The 26574-nt window shown below is 35.6% G+C and overlaps 2 long non-coding RNA genes across 3 annotated transcripts in view; one reads left to right on the top strand and one right to left on the bottom strand.

Moving 5' to 3' along the window:
* LOC101676529 overlaps positions 1–19223 on the bottom strand; it is a 37896-nt gene extending 18673 nt beyond the window's left edge. For both annotated transcript variants that reach the window (XR_006603419.1, XR_006603418.1), the window contains exons 1-2: positions 18862–19223; positions 7533–7597 (exon numbers count right to left, since the gene is read on the bottom strand). This is a non-coding gene — a long non-coding RNA (uncharacterized LOC101676529). The remainder of the gene's footprint in view (positions 1–7532; positions 7598–18861) is intronic.
* LOC123388900 overlaps positions 1–26574 on the top strand; it is an 85591-nt gene that overhangs the window by 6156 nt on the left and 52861 nt on the right. The window lies entirely within an intron of this gene.

The following is a 26574-nucleotide window of genomic DNA, read 5'->3' as shown; positions in this document are numbered from 1 at the left end:
ATATGTACACATATACATACACATACAAAAGTATGCATACACACATACACATATTATACATATGCATGCATATACATACACATATTATACATATGTATGCATATACATACACACACACACATATATACACACACACATAACAATGAACAACAAAAATGAATAAGCTCATAAATACAGAGAACAAACTTGCCTGAGGGAAATGTGTGGGGAAATAGATGAAATAGATGAAGGAAATTAAAAGTAAAACTTTTAGTTACAAAACAAGTCATGGGGATAAGTACAGCACAGGGGATGTAATCAATAATATTGTAGTAACTTGATTGACAGTGACTATACTTAGTGTTGTGAGCATTTTGTAATGTATATAATTGTAGAATCACTATGTTGTGCATTGAAACTAGTATTTATCAACTATACATCAGTGAAAAATAAAATTTAGAAAAAGAATTAAATTGGGTGAAACTGGACGGCACTGGTCAATAATAATGGCCAAAAAAGGTGCTATAACTTTTGTTTTTGTTAATCTAGCAGTAACTGATCATTTAGCTTCCCCAGATCAAATGATTATTTGAAAACTCCTAAAAATGGGGGCTTTGTGTTACTCTTCTAAGTAACTGGTTCATTCTGTTTCCAAGTCTGATCATATTATAATTTCTACAGCAAAGAAAGAGCACTGATGCCCCAACTAAAATTAGTTATTATAAATGGAATAAGATATGGTCTTTAATACAAGTACTAGAAGCAAACATTTTATAATTCTTAAAAATATTATAATATTTTTAATTTAAAAAAATACTAGGTAAGATTTATACTATGGTCATACACATGGTTCAATACATCCATAAGAAAAACTAAACCTCAAAGGCATGTGTGATGCAATCATGTATATACTTGTCCAGCAGCTATTTGTAAAACACAGGGTATAGGAAAATTTTTTTTTAATTCTTCTTGCATATTATTTAAATTGCAGGTCTGACTTTCTAAACAGACTAACTGCTGCTTAGATGTGCAGGTCTTCTTTACACAGTAAGTCCACTGTTTGCAAGGCTTTTAGAAATGCACGATTTGCCACTAAACTAGCTCTAATAAAATGTTCCCTGCAGCTCTGTTTATCAGCAGGACATTCTACATCTTCCCAAAACACACAACCAAGCATTCATGCATATGCACACAGAAACATCTGCATACTTCCCATTCAGGATTTACATTTTTTAGAAGACACACCAAGTTGGAGTTACAGGACGGTTGGAACCAACTATTAATTAGATTTTAATTAGGAATACCATCATCCTTATTAAGCAATGATATTCTTGATGTTTATTTTCTGTCCCACTGTTTCATAGAGATGATCGTGATGCTGTTAATCTCTAAATCTTACCATGTGCTGAAGCTCTTTTAAGTATTTTCACAGGCAGTGTATCATTTACTCCTCTCAGAAGCTCTATGCAGTTGCTATTTTACAGAAGAGGAAACTGCAGTATTCTAATGTTAAATACCATATAAATGTAAACAGGTTCTGTTTAATTCCATTACAACCTGAATTTTGTTTTGTTCTCCTTTACTTTGTTTTATCTCTCTCTCTTTTTTTTTTATTATTTATTTATTTGTCAGAGAGAGTGAGTACAGGCAGACAGAATGGCAGGCAGAGGCAGAGGGAGAAGCAGGCTCCCTGCCGAGCAAGGAGCCCGATGCGGGACTCGATCCCAGGACGCTGGGACCATGACCTGAGCCGAAGGCAGCTGCTTAACCAACTGAGCCACCCAGGCGTCCCTACTTTATCTCAATACTAAAAATACTCTGACATATTTTTATATTCTATTCAACCCCTCTGATTCCATTTTTACTTATTTATTATTTTTTACTTAAGTTACATAGTTTTTAAATACTGAGAAACCTACGAAGACTAGCCTCAGAAAGTTGCTTTGGGAAGAACACTGGGGTGGGCGCTGAATAAAGCCATGAATGAGGATTCAAACATCCTTCAAACCGCATCAGATAAAGTGCTTAAAATGTTTCCGAACACAATACGTCCAAACCAAATGTAATGAAAATAGACAAATTCTAGGTGAATCTACAACATGCTTTACATAAATACAAATATGTTAAACAGCTGAATATATCAGGCTGAACCAAACACCAGAAAGCACATTGGAAGAAACAGTCTTGTTTAGGGAAGTGAATGGATTGGATATTACTGTGGGGGGAAAAAAAAAAGTTCACTTAAAAACATTTTTTAATGTTGACTAAGTAGCTAGGATTTCTAAGGATTTTGAGGAGAATAAAGCCAGTACATTTTCTCCCACTGTGAACATTATAGTATTAATGACCTTGTATCAAAACTAAAAAGTCAACCTCAGATGGAAAATAAATCACATATTTAAATTAGTAAGTGAAAGTAGGAAGACAGTGTCTACATGTTGCTGGGACATGATGCTCAGACCATCAACAAGCCTGAGGTTCTCAGGCTGAGTGTAGTTAAATGATGAAGCAATAAACTGTTAAACCCGGCTATCCCCACACATTTTAGGTTCCAAAATGCCAAAGGCCATGTACTTGCTTCATCAAGAACACAGGTAAAGGTAACATCCTTGTAAATGCTTTCAAGAAACAGATTCAAAGGTGTATTAGTTATGAAACTTCATGACACAAAAGGTACTAAAAGGCCTTATATAAAAAATTTGAATGGGCTTTCGAGGTCCAGGATGGCAGTGGAAGAAGAACCTGAGCTCACCTTCTCTCCCAGCCACACAGAACCTATACCTACATATAGAGGGATGCCTCCTGAGGAAGAACTGGGGGTTGATGTGAACAGCTTCAGCATGAGAGAAGGTAGAGGGGAGATAAAAAGGAGGCCAGGGAGATAGAGAAACAGAATTCTGCTCCTGATGTTGCAAGGTGCAGTCGGGAGGTTGTCTTGCCCTGGGGCACAGAAAAAAATTGATGTGAGGGACAACCACACTTTAAAGGGAATCCACTTATTCACTGTACATTCCCACATGTGGGGGAACTGCTGGATCTGTCCCCATGGTCAGAGCCACTTTGTCTGAAACCACAGACAAAGCAGAATCTAGGTGCTCCACCTAGTGAGCCCTGGGCCCCTAGTCATCTCTAGCTTCAGCTGTCCCAGAGCCCTCATGTGGCCCACACCCTCAATTTGTGCCCAATCTAACTCCAGTCACCTTTCCAGGTCCTTAGGAGATCTGGAAACACAGCTCCTTAGGAAACAGGTGGCCACTGCCCAATCCAGTGCCAGCTGTCTTACCATAGCATCCACTGAATGGAATAACCCAGCCTGCATCCACTCCAGCTTCAACTATCTTGCCAGCATGGTCCAGGCATGGAGTGACCGGACCCATACCTGCTTCAGTCATCCTGCCAAGAGGCCTCTTACTTGTACATCCCATCGGGCATGTGCTTCAGCTACCCCTCTAGGGTGGCCCCATGTGGAGTGTCCCAGGACTTCCAGCCCATGCTGGTTTGAGCCATAGCTGTCCAGGTAGGGAATGCTATGTGAGAAGCATCACACCCATTGCCTACTTCAGCTCCAGACTTCCGGCCAGCATGGAGATGCCTCACTAGAGTCCCCTATAGCACCAGCAACCTGCCAGGGTGGCTGCAATGCAGAGCTACCCAGGACCCAGATGCTGCACCTGTTCTAACTAGGCACCCAAAGCAACCAGGTACATGCAATCTATATGGTGAACATTCCTACACAAAGCTGGCCCTTCAAGACAGGGGAGTAGTAATTTCACAGAAAAACGTAAATTAAAGGAGTTCATCACCACCAAACCAGCCTTGCAACAGACATTAAAGAGACTTTGTAAAAAAAATGTTAAAAGTAGAAGAAAATTATGAAATGAAAGAATTTCACTGATAAAAGCAAACATGCTATAAATGTAGTATAAAGGTTAAAGTCAATAATAGTAAAACCAAGTATATCTAGAAAAAAATCACTAAGGGATACACAAAATAAAATGATATAAAATATGGCATTAAATGCATAAATATGGAGGGGGATATTAAAAGTATAGTACTTTTAGAATTTGTTCATACTTAAGTGACCATTAACTTAATACACACACACACACACACACGGTTATACACATAGCATTTTATATATGAACCTCATGGTAACCACAAATCAAAAATCTATGACACATTCACAAAAGGTAAAGATAAAGGGTCCTAACCATGATACTAAAGAAAGTCATTATATCACAAGGGAATTGAGAAGAGAAGAAAAGAACAGAGAAGAACTACAGGAACAACCAGAAAAAAAAATTAAGAAAATGGTAATAGGTATATATGTGTCAATGATCACTTTAATGTAAATGGAATAAGTGCTCCAATCAAAAGACACAGAGTAGCTAAATAGATAAAAACAAAAAAACAGAACAACAATCAAGAACCAACTATAGCTTTCCACAAGAGACTAAATTCAGAACTAAAGACATATACAGTCTGAGAGTGAAGGTATGGAAAAATATATCCCATCTAAAAGGAAGAAGAAGAAAAAGGCTGAGTTAACAATAGACTTTAAAATTAAAACTGTTGGGCGCCTGGGTGGCTCAGTTGGTTGGACGACTGCTTTCAGCTCAGGTCATGATCCTGGAGTCCGGGGATCGAGTCCCGCATCGGGCTCCCAGCTCCATGGGGAGTCTGCTTCTCCCTCTCACCTTCTCCTTGCTCATGCTCTCTCTCACTGTCTCTCTCTCAAATAAATAAAATCTTTAAAAAAAATTGTTTAAAATTAAAACTGTTAACAAGAGACAAAGAGTACTAGGTAATGATAGAATAATGAATCCAACAAGATGATATAACAATTGTAAATATCTGTGCACTCAACACAGAAGGATCTAAATATATAAAGTAAATATTAACAGTTAATAAAAGAAGAAATTGACAGTAATGCAAAATAGTAGGGACTTTAAACACCCCATTTATATAATGGATAAATCATCTAGATAAAAAAGTAAGTAAACAATGGCACTGAATTACACATTAGACCAGATAGACTAAAAAGGTATATACAAAACATTCCACCCCAAATTATCCTAATACACATCCTTTTCAAGTTCCCTTGGACTATTCTCCAAGATACATCACATTTTAAATTATTGAAATCATAAAGCATATTCTCTTGCCAAAAGGGTATGAAAATAAAAATCAATTTTAAGAAAAAGCAATAAACAAAACAAACAAATGGAGGCAAAACAGACAAACAAATGTTTGTCTTCCTTGGCCCAAAACAAATGGGCCACGGAATAAATCAAATTGGAAATTAAAAATCTCTAGAGACCAACTGAAAATGGAAACACAAAGTTTCCAAGTCTTTGGAATATGGCAAAAGCAATTCTAAATGGAAAATTTATAGTGATATAAACCTACCTTAAAAATTAGGAAAAAATCTCAAAAAATTATATAATATAATCTTTACCTAAAGGAACTAGTTAAAAAAAAAAGAACAAAATCCAAAGTTGGGAGAAGGAAGGAAATAATAAAGATCATAAAATGTATTAAAGAAACAATGGGAAAGATCAATAAAACTAAGACCTGGTTCTTTGAAAATATAAACAAAATTGATAAATGTTCAGCCAGAGTTATCAAAATAAAAAGAGAATTCAAATGATAGTTGTCTTTCTCTGCTTGACTTATTTCGCTAAGCATGATACGCTCTAGTTCCATCCATGTTGTTGCAAATGGCAAGATTTCATTTCTTTTGATGGCTGCATAGTATTCCATTGTGTATATATACCACATCTTCTTGATCCATTCATCTGTTGATGGACATCTAGGTTCTTTCCATAGTTTGGCTATTGTGGACATTGCTGCTATAAGTCAAGCAGAGAAAGACAACTATCATATGATCTCCCTGATATGAGGAAGTGGTGATACAACATGGAGGCTTAAGTGGGTAGAAGAAGAATAAATGAAACAAGATGGGATTGGGAGGGAGACAAACCATAAGTGACTCTTAATCTCACAAAACAAACTGAGGGTTGCTGGGGGGAGGGGGTTTGGGAGAAGGGGGTGGGATTATGGACATTGGGGAGGGTATGTGATTTGGTGAGTGCTGTGAAGTGTGTAAACCTGGTGATTCACAGACCTGTACCCCTGGGGATAAAAATATATGTTTATAAAAAATTAAAAATTAAAAAAAATAAAAATAAAAATAAAAATAAATGCCTTAGAAAACAATATGTTTATGATATCAGGGTAGGAACTGATTTCCTAATCCAGGCACAAAATGTACAATATATCAGAGAAAATATATAAAAAGAGAAAAGACAAGCCATGGACTGGAAAAGGTATATGCTGAACACACATCAATAAGGGATTAGTGCTCAGAACACAGAATACTCCTACACACCACAAAAAAAAAAAAAAAAAAAAAAAAAGAGCAAAAACCCAGTAGGAAGTAATGGCAGAGAAAGCTTGAATCAGCAAATCACAGGAGAAACTGGAATGGACAATAACCAAAATAAAAGATGTTCAATCAAAGGAAAACAAAATTGAAATTTTCATTCTTCTTCATCTTGAAGCAAGTATAAATTCTGGCAATCCCAAGTATTAGGGAGGAAATGGAAAAATCTGTATTATCATTTGGAGAATGGTTATCCCATATGTAGGAAATTCTTACATCTCTGGTTGATTTAGTAATTTCAGTTCTTGACTAGACTCTAGAAAAACTCTTAACACTTGTGTTCAAGAAGACATTCAGAGAATGTGTATTATTATAGAAAAGCTTGCAAATGGATGTTATTTGTGCCATTTTCTTATTAATAAATTCTGTACAACAATTCTGAATGTATTTATGTAGAATGTTTTTAAAAAACTAATATAACAATAAAATAAAACCATAGTGTGATGTAAAAGTCAAGTTATTGGAAGACATATGACATATTAACAAAGTATATGTAAGTGGTTTTTTTTTAGTATATGTAAGTTTTATTGCATAAAATAATATACATGTATGTAGTAAAAGCACACATCCTGAACTGGAGTAAACTATCCATTCTAGAATAACAGCCTCTCTAGGGAAGAGTGGAACAATAAGATTTTGGATGGGAGCAAAGAGAGTTTTGAGTCTGTATTATTTATTTCTTTGAGAAATTTGGAGCAGATATGACATAATGTTTATATTTGTTCATAATTTTGTTACATCCATGTGATAAGTTTTTGTTATGTTATTCTCTTTGTCTTTTGATTTTTAACAACATTGTAATAAAAAATTTAAACTTAAAAAAAAAAGAGAATTCAAATAAAATTAGAAATAAACTAGTTAAAATTGGCACCAGGAAATACAAATGTTTTAAGAGACTCTTGCAAAAAATTATGTATCAAAAAACTGCAAAACCTATCCTTGCCAAACTATTCCAAAAATTTGGGAGTTTTTCAATTTTCTATTATGAGCCACCATTATCCTAAAATCAAAATCAGACCAAAAAAAAAGTGCAAATTACAGAATATCCCTTATGAACATAGATATAAAAATCCTTTACAAAATATTAGCAAACCAAATCCAATAATACCTTAAGATGATCATCCACCATCATCAACTGGGATTTCTTCCAGGGACGCATGGATGCTTCAGTATCTACAAATAAATCAACATATACATCACATTAACAAATTAAAAAATCATCTGATTATCTCAAAGGATGCAAAATAGGCATTTGACAAAATTAACATCCATTCATAATTTAAAAATCTCAACAAAGTGGGACTAGAGGGAACATAGTTCAACATAACAAAGGCCGCATGTGAAAAACCCGCATCTAACATTGTATTCAATGGTGAAAATTTAGAAGCTTTTCAAGTTCAGGAACAAGGAAGAATGTCAGATCTTACTACTTTTATTCAACATAGTGCTAGAAATCCTAGATGCAGCAATCAGACAAGAAACAAAAAGTGTTTTAACTCATAAAGAAGTTATACTGTGACTCTTCATAGATGACATAATACATACAGAAAACCCTAAAGACTCCACCCCCCCCAAAAAAAAATCAAGGAAAAAAAAACGAACAAATTCAGTAAGGTTGCAGGAAACAAACCAATATACAGCATGTTACATTTTTATAACATAACTGAAAACAAAGTAGCAAAAAGAATAATTAAGAAACCAGTCCTATTTAAAATTGCATCATAAAGAACAAAAGACCTAGGAATAAATTTAACCAAAGAGATGAAAGACCTGTACCCTGAAAATGGTAAGATCTGGAAGAAACAAGTCAAAGATTACACAAATAAATGGAAAAACGTACTATACTCATGGATGGGAAGAATTGATATTGTTAAAATACCAAACAAGCTACAGATTTAATGCAGTCCCTAACACAATACCAATAGTATTTTTTCACAGACCTAGAACAAAAAATCCTACAATATATAGAGAAAGACAAAAGAATCTGAAGAGTCAAAGCAATCTTGAGGTAAAAGAATCTATTCCCAAATTTCAAACTGTATTATAAAGCATAGTAATCAAAACAGTATGGCACTATACAAAGTAGGTATATAGATCAATGGAACAGAATAGAGAACCCAGAAATAAACCCATGCTTATAGGGTAACAATCTACAAAACAGGAGCCAGGAATATACTATACAAAAAGATAGTATTTAATAAATAGTGATGTGAGAACTGGATAGCTCCATACAGAAGAATGAAACTGGACCACTTTCTACACCATAGACAAAAATAAACTCAAGTAGATTAAAGACCTAATTCTAAGACCTAAAACTCCTAGAAGAAAACGCAAGCAGTCACCATCTGGTCACCGGCCTTAGCAATATATTTCTAAATCTTCTTCAGGCAAAAGAAACATAAAGCAAAAAGAAACTACTGAATGGAAGAAAATAATTGAAAATGATATCTCTAATAGGATGTCAATGTCCTATATATATATATATATATATATATATACTATATATATATATATACATATATACATACATACATACATACATACATATACATACATACAACCTCCTACATTTCCAAAGGAAATAAAAAGAAATTTTAAAATGGGAAGAGGACTCAGATTATTTTCCACAGAAGATTTAGAGATGGCCAAAAGACAAATGAAAAGATGCTCAATATCACTCATCATTAGAAAAATGCAAATCAAAACTACAATGTGATATCACCTCACAGCTGTCAGTGTGGCTAGTATCAAAAGACAATAAATGGTAAGTGTTGGCGAGGATGTGGAGAAAAGGGAACCCTCATGCACTGTTGGTGGAAATGTAAAACTGGAACAGCCACTGTGGAAATCATCATGGAGGTTCCTCCAAAAATTAAAAATAGAAATACCACATGACCCTGTAATTCTGCTTCTAGGTATTTACCAAAAGAAACTGAGCTTGCTAATTCAAAAATATGTACACACCTCTATGTTTCTTGCAGCATTATTTACAATAGCCACAAATGAAAGCAACCCAAGTGTCCCCTGATAGGTGAATGGATAAAGACATTGTAGTATGGAAAGGAATGCAATATTACTAATGGAATATTACTTAGTCATAGGAATAAATAAAATCTTGCCATTTCCAGCATCACACATGGACCTAGAGAGTATTATGCTAAGTGGAATAAATCAGACAGAAAAGGTCAAGTACTATTATCATCTCACTTATATGTCCAATTTAAAAAGCAAAACACACAACAAAGGTAGAAACAGACTCTTAACTATAGAGAACAATGTAGTGGGTGCCAGAAGGGAAGAAGGAGAGGATTAGGGAAATAGATAAAGCATATTAAAAGGTACAAACTTGCAGTTATAAAATAAATAATTCCTGGGCGTTTGAAGTACAGCATAGGAAATAGTCAATAATATTGTAATCATTTTGTATGGTGACAAATGGTAACTAGACTTACAGAGATCATTTCATAATAGATACACATGTTGAATTACTACATTATACACCTGAAACTAATACTGGTTATCAACTATATTTTGATTAAAAATTTAAAAATACAAATAGAAAAGGAGAAGAACTTCTGCCTATATTAAAGAGAAAGCATAACCCTAAAACTTGTCTTTTCAGACAGAAAAAGTGCTATGGCTACTCAGAGAGCTTGATACCTTAGAAGAGCTTGAAGTCTGCAGGAGCAAAGATTTAATGAGTTTTCATTCCCAATATATTTCTGGGTACAGTGTTTACTGTAGAATTGACTCAATAAATTTATTTCAAGTATAAGATTATAATGTTATATCCACTATGCAATTTCCCTTTTTAAAATATTTAACCAGACCCTTAAAAATCCTTTACATTGACTTTCTGACTTACGCACAATACAATGGTTAGAAGAACACCTTCAATGGCATCAAGAAACAATGTGAAAAATCCAAAATGTAAGACATTTTATTAGACAACTAGTTGGGTCTCTTCAAAACTCTATAATAGTCCTAAGAAGGTTTTTATAAAAGAAACAAAAATTATAAAAATAATAGGATTTGATCAAGAGATTTTACATGAAATCGAATATGGCATAAATGTTAGATGGTATCAGGGAATTATTGGTCTGTATGATAAAGGTAGTAAGTGGTACTTAACATAAAGTCATTATTTCTTATGATCCCATGCTGAAGTACATAAGGTGAATGCTATGATTTTTTAACTCACTATAAAATTACTTTAGCAAACAGCAGATGAAGAAAATATGCCAATGTTAACAACTGTTAAATCCAGTTTTGGATATATTGTTATTCATTATATAATTATTTTTGAATGTTTGAAAATGTTATTATAAAAAATAAAGTTATAAGAGAAAAAAGAATTATGGTGGAGTAGGAAATATTTTTTCCCAATCTACATCAATTTATGAATTGAAATGGTTTAATAGAAGTCTCAAAATTCCTAATCTAGGGAACAGTAAACTCTTCCTAAAAATCCTATCACCTTTTTATTTTATTTATTTATTTATTTATTTATTGAATTTTTTATTTTTTATAAACATATATTTTTATCCCCAGAGGTACAGGTCTGTGAATCACCAGGTTTACACACTTCACAGCACTCACCAAAGCACATACCCTCCCCAATGTCCATAATCCCACCCCCTTCTCCCAAACCCCCTCCCCCCAGCAACCCTCAGTTTGTTTTGTGAGATTAAGAGTCACTTATGGTTTGTCTCCCTCCCAATCTGAGATTATCCTGAGTGAAATAAATCAAGCAGGGAGAGTCAATTACCATATGATTTCCCTTATTTGTGGAGCATAACAAATAGCATGGAGGACATGGGGAGTTAGAGAGGAGAAGGGAGTTGGGGGAATTTGGAAGGGGAGGTGAACCATGAGAGACCATGGACTCTGAAAAACAATCTGAGGGTTTTGAAGGGGCGGGGAGAGGGAGGGTGGTGGTGGGTTTAGAGAGGACACAGATTGCATGGAGCACTGGGGGTGGTGCAAAAATAATGAATACTGTTATGCTGAAAATAAAAAATAAATTAAAAAAAAAATCCTATCACCTTGATACATGAATTTCAGTTTTGATATGATACATTCTCTGATAGCATTTTTATGTATTTTGTGCATTCATTACCTTCCTCTTCAAGAAAGTCTTCTAAGAAAGAAGAAAGAGAAGAAAGAAAAAAAGAAGGGGAGAAACAGTAAGTAACAGAAGGAAGGAGATAATGAAAGAAAGAAGGCAGGCAGACAGGGAAGCAGGCTGGGAAGCTGGATTATACTTGCTTGGATGCAATTAAACTTTCCCATCAGGTAAAGTTTCCTTCAAGGGCTTGCTTGAGTGCTTACATAGAAACTGACTCCAAAAGACATAAGTCTCCTATGAAGGGCATGTATTTTCTGAGCATAATCTATGATTTCAGAGATGGCCCAGTGGTATCTTAGTACTAAGAAATTAATCACAGCATTTATTATGATAGATTTCATGGAATTTTTTTCATTTTTTGTTTTTGTGTGTGTGTGTTTGTTTTTGTTTGTATTCTTGTGGCTGTCAGTGTTGTTGTTCAAACAGTTCAAAAGCTGTTCGTCAATGGTTATTGCCTTTTAAAACTTTGTCCAAAAAGCTGGGGAACTGATGGATTAAATCAAAGAGGCAAATTTAAGTGTAAAACTTTCTGAACCTTAAATATACTATAAGATGTAGAGGTTTCCAAATTTATTTTGAAGATTTTATTTATTTATTTGACAGACAGAGATCACAAGTAGGCAGAGAGGCAGGCAGAGAGAGAGGAGGAAGCAGGCTCTCTGCTGAGCAGAGAGCCCGATGCGGGGCTCGATCCCAGGACTCTGGGATCATGACCTGAGCCAAAGGCAGAGATTTTAACCCACGGAGCCACCCAGGCGCCACTCCTAATTTATTCTGGAATAAAACTTTAAAAAAAATACTATCTTGAGAAAGTTGTATTCTATGTAACATTCTGAGAAAAGCTGCTTCCAATTTTTATTCCAGCTCAGGGAGCATAAAATGAAAACCATCATAATGAGAGTCCCTCTGTAAACCAGAGCCCAAGACAACCTTCATTATATAGATAAATATACTGTAGGAACTTATCTCAGGGTGCATGAATGAAAAACTAATTTTATGAAACTGGTAAGGCAGAAGTAATCAATCCAAGGATGCAGAGACTTGCTCACTGCCATAGGCAACTTGGAATTTATGCTTCTTGGCATTCTTTAATGAACCACGGAGAAAAAAATTCTTAACTGACCAACTAGGAGACTGTAGTTCCCAATTAATAAAGGACTGTCTGATCAGTTGTTAACTCCACCATACTTACGAGTTCATGCCTGAGTTAGAATGGATGCCTAGTTTTGTGTGAATGCTCTACACCATACAGTTTTGGCAAGACGTTGGTCCCAAAGATATGGGGCAGAGGTCAGGACATACCACAGTTCAGTGGGTGACAGAAATGGATACAGAGGCTGGATACTGAGATCACTGATGGAACAACAGAGAAGAGACCATAAATAGAAGAGAAGGGGTGAGACATCTTTCTCACTGTGCCAAAGAATGGAATGTGAAGGAAAGCGGGGGCATGTATTAGAAGAAAAACATCAAGTAAACCACTACTATGAAGATGGAGTGTGCTTGAGGACAGGTGAATATATAGGACCAGGGGACTGAATCCATGAAATCTGGAAAGAAAAGAAAGTAAGCTCTGAGTTGTGGCATTCTCACCACTTCTTGACCTTGTGTTGGGGTATCGGTGTTGTGCCTCAGCCTTGTTAAAAAGGACCGGCATTCTAAGTATCCTACTCCTGTGGCAGTCTTCACCGACAGTTACATGAACTGGTGTCCAAGGAGTTTAGAGCAGCAGTATTTTTTTAAAATATTTTATTTATTTACCTGACAGTCAGAGATCACAACCAGGCAGAGAGGCAGGCAGAGAGAGAGAGAGAGGGGAGCTCCCTGCAGAGCATAGAGCCTGATGTGGGGCTCGATCCCAGAACCCTGAGATTGTGACCTGAGCTGAAGGCAGAGGCTTTAACCCACTGAGGCACCCAGGCGCCCCTAGAGCAGCAGTTCTACTAGATTCACTGACATAGTATATTCTTTTTATGCGCTGTCTTCAAATGACTCTGTCATCTCACTCCTAGCTGATTTGTGTTATCATTCTGTATTATTAATATTGGCATCTAAGATTCTAGATATACTAGCCACTCATATGGTTTCATACTGTCAGCCTACAGGTTTCTGCTCATATTATTATCTTGTTCTCCCATCATGGTTTGTGTACTATTATTAAGCCTTTGCTCTTTGCATCCCCAGGTCCAGGGTCCTGGCTGCTCATTATATGAAGGTGAAACTTTTGCAACTGGAAATGAGACACTTTAAATGTGCTTAACCCATTTTGATTCCTGATAGTGACACTCTATAGTACAATTTTGAGAGATTAAAAACCAGGTTGCATTATCCATTCTGGAAGTCCTAGCCTGAAGTAATTCTCAAGAGAAATGTTTCAAAGTGTTTTAAACCCCCATTTACATTCCTAGCATTTTTTTTTTAAACTGATAGGAGACAAACGGCGCCATCTTAACTGCCCTTTTTCCATCCCTTACCTTTATTGGTTAGAAAAAATTTCCTTTGGGGCGCCTGGGTGGCTCAGTGGGTTAAGCCTCTGCCTTTGGCTCAGGTCATGATCTCAGGGTCCTGGGATCCACAGCAGGCTCTCTGATCAGCAGGGAGCCTGCTTCCCCACTCTCTCTCTCTACCTGCCTCTCTGGCTACTTGTGATCTCTGTCAAATAAATAAACAAAATCTCTAAAAAGAAAAAAAAGAAAGGAAGAAAGAAAAAAAAATTTCCTTCTACCCTTCTAGGTTCTTTGAGTGGTCTAAAAATCAAACAAACCCAAGACAGATTCACAGGGAAAAAAGACATTTTAATGACACGCACAGGGACCCTATGAAAATATGACTCAGTAAGAAGCTAAGCAACTGAGGCTTATATGCCATCTCAAGCTAAGGAGTGGGACAGGACCCAGCCTTTAAATGGGAAGAGGGTAATTCACATACCATCACAAGAGCAGATGTTTGGTTATTGGTATTTCTCCTTCCAAAGATACAGGTCATTCAGGTTAAAAAGGTTTTAACTAGTTCTCTTTCTGGGTGAGGCCCACTATCTCAATTATTTTAGGTATTTTGAGGGTCAAAGTTCTTTCTTGAGTCTGGTGGGTCTTAATTTCCTCTAGTTCAAAACAGTCCACATGGCAAAGGAGCATATTTTGGGGAGATATTCTGAATGCCTTCACCTTCAAAACTGTATTTCAAGCTTACAAAAGCATTTCTTTAATTTTCAAACAAAATGAAAAACACCCACAAAAGACAGAAAAGAATGTATAGATATAAACTCCCAATGAGTTGCTGAAGAAAGCATGTTACCCCTATATGCATTTTATTCAGAAAGTAAAAAATCTGAATTTATAAACTGAGTTCACTCAAGCTTAAACTGTATTTGAGCTTCAAAAAGCTCACAGCATTTGGTTTTGCTTATAAATAGTGCTTGACACTTTCCAAATTCAATTAGCTTGGATTCTTGCAAAGTCACATTATAAGCAAAACTTGAGTCTATAAGCCTATTTTAAAATAGCCTAAGTATATTTTAGTGTGTTAGATTATATTTTCGCTTTGTTTTTTAAATTGTTACTTCATTTCAGGGAATAGATGAGTTCTCTTTTTTTTTTTTTTTATCATGAGTATGGCTTTATTGGGTATTTGGGGGACTGGAGGTTTTGGTTTGATGCTTTTCAGTTTTTGGACTCTTTAATGACTTCATTTCAGTAGTGAAATCAGAGAAACAATGAATTCAGCTTTTCTTGCCTTGTGTAAGCTAGAAATGCCTTGTTAAGTAGGTTTTACTTACTGTATGGCTAAAAGTTCTATGAAGAGAATTTTTTGCTTACTTTTTTCTCTTAAAGACTCAAAAGTGTTTAAAATATAGTAAGCAAACCTGATATATATTAAAAGCCAGGATAAAAAATACCCACTGTCTGTGAAAAGTTATTTTTGAAATGTCTTTTTCCTAAATCACACTTTGTCTCTGTCTAAGAGTCTGGCTACAAGAAAAATAAATAAAACAGAGTGCAAAAAGAGGGACAATCTCCTATTTATCTTTTTTATTATAATAATAATATACATTTTACAGATAAACATTTAGAAAAGAGAGATCAGCAAAAACAAAACCATCTTCTATAATCTCCTCACTCAAAGGTAACTTTTATTAGCAATTTTATGCATATCCTTACTGACTCCTCTCTATGCATATGAGATTAAAAATATAAGAATCACTTAAACAGTGCCCAGCAGTGGTAGTACTCATCCTTATTATGGTTACATTTAGTACACTCCATTGTGGGCTAGATCAACAATTCATATATTCATTTAACACATATTTGAATATCTATTGTGTTTTAGGTACTATTCTTTGAGATGAGGAAAAAGCAATAGAAAAAGCAGGTAACAATCCTTATCCTTCTGGAGTTCATATTCCAGTGCAAGGAGACATCCAGTGTGTGTGTGTGTGTGTGTGTGTGTGTGTGTGTGTTCATGCATGTGTATATGATAAATAAACAGATAAAGTAGATATAATAAACAGATAAACAGATAGTATTCCAGTAAGTGCCATGAAGTGATAAGTGCTATGAAGAATCTAAAGCAATGTAGGAGAACAGAGAAGCAACATCTGGTGGGGAGATGTTATAATTTAAAATAAGTCAGTAGGGGAAGCACTGCTATCAAGGGAATATTTTAAAAGGCTTTTAAAAGGTTAAACACATACACACACACACACACACACGGCCTGGCAGAGAAATGACAATTTGAGCAACAATATAAAGTAGTACTGGATTATAACCCAAAGTATGCAATAAATCTCCATGAGTTCATACTGATATCAATAAATATTGAGTGAAGAGAGTAAGCAAGTCTCCTTAACAGAAGAGTTCCAAACGATTTATGTAAATACTATACCCTCAAGGAGGCAGAGAATAACTCCACAAACTATAATAAAAACTAATAGCTATGTGTGTTTTTGCTGAAAATATTTTTAATGAAAAATAAATTCATTGGTAATACAGAGAAAAATAAAAAGATAAGGGAGATAATCACACATAAATTTTGGAGAAGAACATTCCAGGAATCAGGTGAATGCCAAGCATGTCTAAGAAGAGCAGGAAAGCCAGTGTGGCAGAAGCAGAATAAGGAAGAAAGGAAAGAGTAGGAGATGAAGTTGAGTATAATAATGTAGGGATTTATGGTTACTAAAGGACTTGCACTATTTCAACTGAATACAACCATTTGTCACTGCAGAGTTACTGAACAGAGGATCAGCACATCCTGATTGGTAAAGTCCAATGTTCCCCTTGTATGCTGTGTTGAGAATGGATTACGTATGTAGGGGATGGTGAGATGGCTTGAGGGAATAAATGAGGAAATTAGTAAAGAAGCTATTACAATAATCCAGGTGAGAGAAAATGAAGGCTTGAACCAGGGTGGTGGCAATACAGGTGACAGAAGTGCCTTAGGGCACATGTAAGAGAAAATGCAATTAAGAATGGCTCCAAGGCTTTGGGAGGAAAATGTTACCATTTATGTTAAGTTTAAGAGGTCCATTACACATCCAAATGTTGACAATGGGTAGGCAGTGGAAGAGAGGAGTCTGGAGTACAGTGGAACCATCAGAGGAGAAAATGTATAGTCGACCTTACTTAATTGAAAATCAAATGGGTGAATATCGTAGGGAAAAAAAAAAAGGAGAACAAATGAGAATTAATGGAGAAGCGCTAGCAAACTCCACAATTTACAGGCTGTGCTGATGAGGGAAAAAACCTGGTAAAGAGCCTGAAAACATCAGTTCATGAAGGAAGAGGGAAACCAACATATGTGGTGAACTAGAAGCCAAGAGTATAAAGTATTTCATGCATGAAGTACTAAAAAACTGTTTTCAGTGCTACAAAAGATCCCTCTCCTTCTCTTGCCCTCTGTTCCCTTCCAGGTTAGACAACTGTTAGCAACCTTGTAATCATTGGTAGGGTGACCACATGTGCAAGTTACCTGAGACAGTCCTGCTCTGCACCCAGTTCCTCAGTGTCATAATCATTTGCGCTCCCTTTTCCTTTCAAAGATGCCCAGGCTTGAAAACATATTTCATTTTCAACCAAGCTATTGATCACCTTATAAGAACTGCTTCATGGGGCGCCTGGGTGGCTCAGTGGGTTAAGCCGCTGCCTTCGGCTCAGGTCATGATCTCAGGGTCCTGGGATGGAGTCCCGCATCGGGCTCTCTGCTCAGCAGGGAGCCTGCTTCCTTCTCTCTCTCTCTGCCTGCCTCTCAGTGTACTTGTAATTTCTCTCTGTCAAATAAATAAATAAAATCTTTAAAAAAAAAAAAAAGGAACTGCTTCATGAAGTGATGTGACAGAAAACCTAATTAAAATGAAATCAAATGATAAGGGAAGGTAGAATTAGAGAAATGAAATGGGCACCTTTTGGAAAGGATTTTGCTGTCAAGTAGAGCAGAGAAACCGAATGGTAGCTGGAGATGATTATGGGATCAATAGAAGGCTTTTTTAGGTGAGTGAAATGATAGTTTTTACCAAGAAAATTGGAATTATCTGGTGAGAGAGAGAAAAAAAGATGCAAAAGAGAAAGGAGAGATGCTGAAGTGCGAAGTTTAAAGGGGCTGTATCTGCTGCCTGAGTGGGATGCGCGACCTCAGGTAGGAACACAAAAAAAATCATCCCATACTAACAAGAAGAGAAGCAAAATACACAGAGCCAAGTAAGTGAAGTTTGAAAAGTGCCAGAGTTATGCATGAAGATCCACTAACTCATTTTAGGATGTGTACCAGAGGGCTGGGACCTGTACAAGCTTTTGCTGGAATGCAAATGCTGACAGTGCCATTTTTTCTCCCCCTCCCCTTCAACCTAGCCAGTCAGACGCTTGCAAGAGCCCATTTTGGTTTTTTCCATCTAGCATGGAAAAATGGACCTGTGGACCTGCCCTCGCAAACAGGTATACCTCCAAAATGGCTCCCACCCCAGTCAGGACCTGTCTTCCCCCGGAAGACAGCTGACACTTTGTCAGCTCTGGCAGGCAGCTCCAGCTGAGATCTGCCTTCTTCAAGACAGGTTTAGCTCTGGGGAAAAGGAGGTACCCCACCCACCAGCTCACTGCAAGCTGAAGTTGAGCCTCTCAGCCAGCCATTCTAGGGACAAGTTGTGGTCACTAGTGTATGCATATCACTTGCAGTCCAGCCACAACAGGAGGGTAGACACAAGTAACAGAGGGCATGCCTGGAGCACCTGGTTCCACTAATAGGAGGAGACTGTAATATTGGTTACCACAAGATATTTTTATTCTTATTCTTATTCTTATTCTTATTATTTTATGTTACTCACCATAAAGTTTTTGATGTACCGTTCCAAGACTCATTGTTTACCTGAGTGAAATAAGTCAAGCAGAAAAAGTCAATTACCATATTGTTTCACTTAGTTGTGGAACAGAAAATACTTTTTATGTAAGGCCACTCCTTTGAGAATAGAATGTGTAGTCAATTTACCTACCCCCAAAGAAACACAATGAGTCAGACAAAATGAAGAGACCAAAAACTATGTTCCAAATGAAAAAAATAAGACAATTTCCCAGAAAAAAGAGATAAAACAGACAGGCAATCTACTTGATCAAGAGTTGAAGTTAATGGTCATGAAGGTGCTCATCAGACTTGAAGGAAGAGTAGATTGACTCAGTGGGAACTTCAACAAAGAGAAAGAAAATATTAAAAAGAACCACTCAGGTATCAAGAATATAACACCTAAAATGAGTGACACCTGAGTGGCTCAGTTGGTTATAAACATGTGCCTTCTTCTCAGGTCGTGATCCCAGGATCCTGGGATCCAGTCCCACATGGGGCTCCTGCTCAGCAGGGAGTCTGCTTCTCCCCCTACCCTTCCTATCTACTCATGCTCACTCTCCCTCACTCAAATAAATAATTTTTTTTTTAAAAAAAGAATACAGTACCTAAAATGAAAAACACCTCATAGGGGAATCAATGACAGATTAGAGAATTCAGTAAAATGGATCAGTGATCTGGAATAAGTCTAGCAGAGAGCAACTAAGCTGAACTGCAGAAAGAAAAAAGAATTTTTTAAAAACAAGCATATGCTTAACCTCTCTAGTGACATTAAGCATACTAACATTTTCAATAGAGGAATCCCAGGGGAGAGAAAGGGACAAAAACCTTATTTGAAAAAAAGAATAGCTGATATGTTCCCTAACCTGAAGAATGAAAAAAGATATGCAGGTCTAGGAAGGGCTCCAAGAAAACTGAGCTGAAGGAGGCCCACACCAAGCCAAAAAATAACGAAAATGGCAAAACTAAACATAAAGAGAGGATCTTAAAAGCAATATGAGAAAAGGAACAGTTGTGTAGTAGGTAAACATAAATCCATTTTTCTGAAAAAACTTTACAGGCCAGAAAGGAGGGTATGATATACTGAAAATGCTGAAAAGAGAAAAAGGCACATCCAAGAACACCTTAGCCAGTCATGCTATCATTCAGAAAAAAAGGAGAGCTAAAAAGTTACTCAGAGAAACAAAAGTTAAAGGGGTTCGTCACCACTAAGCCAGGCTTACAGGAAATACTAGGCACTTCTTTAAGTGAAAAAGTCTAGAATAACTAGAAGAAAGAAAATTACAAAAGGAAAAAAAAAACACTAGCAAAAAGCAAACATACACTAAAGGTAGTAGATATATCACTAATGAAGCTAGAAAGGAGTTTAAAAGACAATGGTAGTAAAATCAACTTTATCTGCAGAAACTAGTCAAGGGATACACAAAATAAAAAGAAAATATTATATCATTCATATATATGTATGTATGTGTGTATATATATATATATACATACACACACACACACACAATGTGGAGGGAGGAGTAAAAATGAAGTATTTTAGAATATTTCATGAAGTACTTTTAGAATGTGTTTGAACTTCAGCTACTACTGACTTATTATAGACAGCTATATACATAGGATGTTATATATGAGCTTCAAGGTAACCAAAAACCAAAAACCTATAATAGTGCACAAAAAGTAGAGAGAGAGGAATCCAAGTATAACACTAAAAGAAAGTCATCAAATCATAAGGGAAGAGAGCTAAAGGAAAAAGAAACGGAGAACTACAAACACAACTAGAAAACAATTGACAGAATGGCAATAGGTACATACCTATCAGAAATTACTTTAAATGTAAGTGGAATAAATGCTCCATTTAAAAGCATAAGGTGAGGGGCGCCTGGGTGGCTCAGTGGGTTAAGCCGCTGCCTTCAGCTCAGGTCATGATCTCAGGGTCCTGGGATCGAGTCCCGCATCGGGCTCTCTGCTCAGCAGGGAGCCTGCTTCCTCCTCTCTCTCTCTGCCTGCCTCTCTGCCTACTTATAATCTCTCTCTGTCAAATAAATAAATAAAATCTTTAAAAAAAAAAAAAAGCATAAGGTGACTAAAAGGATTTTAAAAAATCTATATGCTGTCTACAAGAGACTCACTTCAGAACTAAAGAAGCATACAGGCTGAAAGTGAAGAGATGGAAAAAGATAGTCCATGCAAATGAAGGGAAAAATAACCCAGGGTAGTAATGCTTATATCAGAAACGTTACACTTTAAAACAAGACTGAAAAAGACAAGGAGGAGTATTAAATAATGATAAAAGGAACAACTCAACAAGAGAGTAGAACAACTGTAAATATCCATGCACATAGCAGAGGAACACAGAAATAAAATGTAATAAGCAAGTATTTACAATTATAAAGGAAAAGGTTGACATTAATCCAACAGCAGTAGGGGACTTTGACCCTCCTCTTACGCTAATGGTTATTTCATCCAGACAGAAAAGCAGTATGAAAAGGTAGGGTTACAATGACACGTTAGACCAGTTAGACTTAACAGCTACATACAGGACATTTCATCCGAAAACAACTAAATACACTTCTTTTCAAGTGCACATGGAATATTTTCTAGGATGTATCTTGTATTAGGTCACAAACAAGTCTCAACAAATTTAAGAAGACTGAAATTGTACCAAGCATTTTTTCCAACCACAAGAGTAGGAACTAAAAAAAATCAATCACAAGAAAAAATAATGGGGGAAAAAACCTGCAGAAATATGTGGAGGCTGAACAATGTGCTTCTAAACAGCCAATGAGTCAATCAAGAGATCAAGAAGGAAAAAAGCAAAACAAAACAAAAAAACCTAGAGAAAAGTAAGAATGGAAAGCAGTGGTTAAAAAAATCTTTGTGATGCAGTAGAAGTAATTCTAAGAGGGAAGTTTATACTGATTCAGTCCTACCTTACAAACACGAAGAATCCCAAATAAACAATCTACTCTGACAGTAAGTTCAAAGTTATTAGAAGGAACAGTAATAACAATCCGAGTGGAAATAAATAGAGAACAACAACAAAAAAAAAAAAAAGAAAGAAAGAAAAGCAATGGAAAGAACTAATAAAACTAAAAGCTGTGCTTTGAAGAGATAAACAAAGTTGATAAACCTTAGGCCAGACTCATCATAAACCCATGCATATATAAGCAATTACTCCTATATGACAGAGAAAACAAAAATATACAATGGAAAAAAGACAGTCTCTTCAATAAAAGGTGTTGGGAAAATTGCACTAATACATGCAAAGAGAGAATGTGGACTACTTTCTTACACCAGATCCAAAAATAAGATGGGTAAAGACCTAAATGAAGGACATGAAATCATAAAACTTCTAGACAAAAGCCTAGTATACTAGTGGACATCAGCCTTAGCACTATTTTTCCAGATCTGTCTCCTCCAGTAAGGAAAACAAAAGCATCAACAGGCAGGGATTACATCAAACTAAAAAGCTTTTTAGTCTATGATGAAATTTATAACTTCAAAGTGGGAAAAAAATAAAAGTATCTGTGCTATTCCTCTCTGTAGCTACAGAGAGGACTACTACTGAATCTTATTTTAATCCTAAAGAATGGTCATTATCTTGTTCTAAGACAGGAGCTTATACTATGAAATGTTGTACATTCATTGTAATTTTAACTTTACATTGTACGAAGCTGTCCTGCAAAGTTGAGCTTTGTAAGCTTTTCATGTGTAATATATAAATTTATCTTTTGAACATAATAAATGCTTTCATATATCAAAAAATCATGAAACAAAATCATCAAAATGAAAAGGCAGCCAACTGGATGGAATATATTTGAAAATGATACATCTGATAAAAAGTTAATATATAATAAATATAAAAAATCCATCCAACTCAACAGGAAACAAAACAAATAATCTGATTAAAAATGGTCAAAGAACCTGAGTGAACATTTTTCTAAAGATGACCTACAGATGGCCAATAGATACATGCAAATTTGGTCAATATCACCAGATCACCAGGGAACACAAATTCAAATCACAAAGAGATAATACTTCATACCAATCACAATTTCTAATATCAAAAAAGATAGGAAATAACAAAAGTTGCCACGGATGTGGAGAATAGGGTATCTTCATGCACTGTTGATAAAAATTTTAATTGGAGAAGCCATTATAAAACAGTAGGGAAGTACCTCAAGAATTAAAAATATTATATAATCTAATAATTTTATTTCTGGGTATTTACCCAAAGAAAATTAAATTAATAATTGGAAAAAAAGAGGTAAGTAAGTACCTCTTATGTTTATTGCAGCATTATTTACAATAACCAAGATACGGAGCAACCTAAGTATTCATTAACAGATGATTAAAGAAGAGGTAGCATACACACATAGTGGAATATTACTCAGCCATAAAAATAATGAGATTTGTCATTTGTGACAACATGGATAAACACAAGAGTATATTATACTAAATGAAATAAATCAGACAGAGAAAGACAAATACCATGATTTATTTATATGTTTTATCTAAAAAAATGAACAAACTATCAAAATTCAACAAAAGCCAAACAGAAACAGACTTGTAAATACAGAGAACAAAAACAGGTGACTGTCTTCTGGGATGAGAGGATAGGTGAAACAGGCAAAGGGAATTAGGAGGTATAAACTTCCAGTTTTAAAATAAGTCAGGTCACGGGGATGAAAGCACATAATAGGGAATAGAATCTATAATATTGTAGTAACTTTGGTTGGAAGAGTTGGTCACTATACTTACTGTGAGAGCATTTTATAAGGTATGAATCACTGAATCACTATGTTGTACACCTGCAAATAATGGCAACTAGGCTTAAAAATTATTTAAAAACTGTATCACAGGTTTTATAATATCTTGATTATGACTGTAGGAAAAAATTAACATTGAAGTAAGACAGGAGATAAAATCCTCAATGTCTGATGGGGTATGGCTTCAGGTTAGTATATGACTAAGGGGTTATTAGATTATAGAATCTGGTGACATGACATTCAGGGCTGAAGATTTCTGGGAGAAGGGAAGAAAGATAACCTCTAAATGCTAATGAGGAAACAGTCAGTTTATCTCTTTTACTTTGGGTCCAATAGTAGGAGAGATATGGGAGGAACATAAACTTGAGAAGGCTTCAAGAGAACAGTTAATTGAGGAAAAGGCAGGTTTTTATTAGAGCAAGAAGACAGAAGAACAGCAAAATTATAGAGGAGTTCACTAATTACTGATTTTGGCTGTTAAAGAGCACAGTGTAAGGATTAAAGAAGTTAAAGAATGGAAGAAGATGGCATTCAAAAACAAACAAAAAAAGAGTAGTATTAAGAGCTTTAAATATATTGGAATCCAAAGTATTATGAAATATCTGGAAGTCGTGAGCTTCTGGGAATCATTGACATAGCAGTATCCTAATGTTACAGTTATTGTTAGGCCTTATAATCTCAAAGCAGAGAGTGGTCTTGAGAGGTAAGAATTAAGGGTAATTCTTAAGTGTATGGGAGGGTAATGGAGCAGCAATCTCCTTGATGGTGTCCTCAGGAACATCTTTCTAGATATTTCTCTCAGGCAAAGGGAACAAACCCAAAAATAAACTATTGGGACTATACAAAAATTAAAAAAAAAAAAACCAGCTCTTTCACAGTGAAGAAAACCATCAATAAACAAAAAGGCAACTTCCTGAACAAAAATATAAGAGTAACTCCTATAACTGAACAGATACACACACCCAAAAATCCATAAATAATCCAGTTGGAAAATGAGCAGAGAACATGAATAGACAATTTTCCAAAGAAGACATACAGACCAGCAACAGATAAATGAAAGGATGCTCAGTATCATTAATCATCATGGAAATATGTATTGATACCACAGTGAGCTATCACATTGTATCTGACAGAATGGTTAGTATCAAAATGAAAAGAAATAACCAGCCTTGGCAAGAATGTGGAGAAAAAGACAGAAACAGTAATTTGAAAAGATATATGTATCTCTTTTTTTACTGCAGCAATATTTACAATAGCCACGATATGGAAGCCACCTATGAGTCTATCAATGGATAAAATGACAAAGAAGATGTCACACACACACACACACACACACACACACACACACACACACCATGAAATATTACTCAGCCATAAAAAAGAACAAGCTCTTGCAATTTAGAACAACATGGATGGATCTAGAGGGTATTATGCTAAGTGAACTCATGCAGAGAAAGATGAATACCTTGTGATTTCACTTATATCTAGAATCTAAAATATAAAACAAGCCAAACAGGCAAAACCAGATCTATAAATAAAGAGAACAAATTGGGGTTTACCAGATGAAAAGAGGGTGGAGGTATGAGCCAAATGGGCAAAGGGGAGTGGGAATTACAGGCTTATTGTTAGGTAATGTATGTCATGGGAGTGAAAGGTACAACATAGGGAATATAGTCAATGGTATTGTAACATATCATATGGTGACAGACGGGGACTACACTGGTGAGTATTGCCTAACATGAAGAATTGTGGAATAACTATGTTGGATACCTGAAACCAATGTAACATCGTGTCCACTACAATTGAATGAAAAAATTAAGTACTAGGTACTAGTACTAGGTAAAAGGATTATTGCTTTTGGTTATATCTAAGTCATAAACTATCATTTAAGTCATCAAATACTTTATGACATAATTATAATGGATGAATTGTAGTCTATCATACAGACACAAAGTAATTCACAAAGTTAATTCAGTGAGCATTTATTAAATACCTAAAAGGTGTTAGTCACAACAACTACTAGGGATACAACCCAGGAATTCAGATACAGATTTGCTTTGATTAAACTGGAAATACAACAGAGAAATATATGGAAGAACAATGGGAATGAGCATTCCCAAATTACTACGGATGCTCAGAAGAGGCGGGCATAGGATAGAAGGTAGTGAGAGCTAAATGAAATTGAATTTACTAGGCAGAGATGAGAGAGTTGGATTGAATGAGAAAATATTTCTGGGGAAATAAAAGGAAATACATACATACACACATAAATAAATAAATAAATAAACAGACATAAAGTTTGAAAGGACAGTGTTTAATGAGCAGACAGTGGCATAAAGCAGAAGCAATGAGCAGGTGCAGAATACACAGCTTTGTAAAACTTGGTAAGAGGTATTTCATTTTTATGTCTTTTCACTTTGCACTATTAGACATTTGGGTAGTTGTCACCTTTTCTCTATTATAATAACATATTTGTTGTTTGTGATAATAAATAGATAAATAAATAGATAAATCTTTTCCTTTGGATACTCTAGAATTGTTTATTGGGACAAAAACAACATCAACATTTATTTTGGAGGCGGGGCTTGGGGGAGAGGGAGAGGGACAGGGAGAGAGAATCTTAAGTAGCCGGACAGAGGGGTCAAACTCATGACCTGAGCTGAAATCAAGAGTTGGAGGCTTAACAGACAGAACCAACCAGGCGCCCCACAACAACAATATTTTAATCTAATTTTAAAATGTTAACACACTATACTTTAAGTAGTAAGGCTTCTTCCCCCTCAATTTCCCCAAAACTGTACTGCCAGTTAATTCCATATGATAGATGAAATCTGAGGTCTCATTGTCTTTCTTTACTTGTGATACCAAGCACTTCTGTTGGCTATATTGTCTATATAAATTGTCAACATATATCTCCTATTCCCTTAACA

The sequence above is a fragment of the Mustela putorius genome, unplaced genomic scaffold (assembly GCF_011764305.1).
Source record: "Mustela putorius furo isolate JIRA1106 unplaced genomic scaffold, ASM1176430v1.1 tig00003923_pilon_pilon_pilon, whole genome shotgun sequence".
Lineage (NCBI taxonomy): Eukaryota > Metazoa > Chordata > Mammalia > Carnivora > Mustelidae > Mustela > Mustela putorius.
Note: the sequence above shows the minus strand (reverse complement) of the source record. Positions and strands in the feature narration are given on the sequence as shown.